Source organism: Etheostoma spectabile, chromosome 9 (genome assembly GCF_008692095.1).
Source record: "Etheostoma spectabile isolate EspeVRDwgs_2016 chromosome 9, UIUC_Espe_1.0, whole genome shotgun sequence".
Classification (NCBI taxonomy): Eukaryota; Metazoa; Chordata; class Actinopteri; order Perciformes; family Percidae; genus Etheostoma; species Etheostoma spectabile.
The window spans coordinates 3,664,441-3,665,298 of record NC_045741.1 but is presented as its reverse complement, the minus strand read 5'-3'; positions in this window follow the sequence as shown (position 1 = coordinate 3,665,298).

Sequence of the window (858 nt, the reverse complement as noted above, 5' to 3'; positions counted from 1 at the left end):
CCCCCCCCCGCAAAGTAAGCTAAGGATCCACCATATATAACATATATATACTGTATATATATATATATGTGTTTTTGCCTTCATTTGAGTATTAATACTATAGAGCAGCGATGAAATCTCAAGCGTCCGGACCTAACAGCTTCCCCTTTCTCTCTCTTAAAGCTGGTGTTTGTATCCACGAGTGCCGAGCGCCTTGCTCAAGGGCACTTTGACACCGCGTGCAGCCGGTTAGCCTCGACCCTGTGACCTTTCTGTTACAATATGAGAGTTTGAAGCCTTCGGAGGGACCTTTAAAAGGAAAATAATCCACCTAAAAATGCTTTATCACCATTTAAAAAAACCCACCACATGACGTTGATATACTTCCTTTTTGTCGTTTCATTTATTTTTTTTTATTTTTTTTAATGCTGCAAGTTGGAGCCCGTTCTCTGATTACTGGTGAAATGTAGTTATCACTAAAGTTGTGTCCTTTTTTGAATTTATTACCCATAACACACTGAGCACTGAAGCCGTTTCACCAGGTTTTCCCACCCTGTGCGTGCTGTGCGTTGTTATTATTTATTATGTCACCAACAACCGTACCACTATTAATAACAATGTTCATTTTCAGGCCTCGATGCATGGATAAAGGGATGCTGGACGCTGAGTATCGCTAAACCCCAAACGGAGCTAGCGTGTTGTTTGAATCACGTGTGTTAACATAGACATGAATATATGAATATGAGGCTTATCCCTATCCCTTTATGATCATAAGCGGGATATGATGTTTACACAGCAGTCAGAGAAATCTTGTTATTCATATCTCCATACGGGCTCGCCGACAGCTGTCTGCTCTGAGCTCATCCTCTCTCTCTCTCT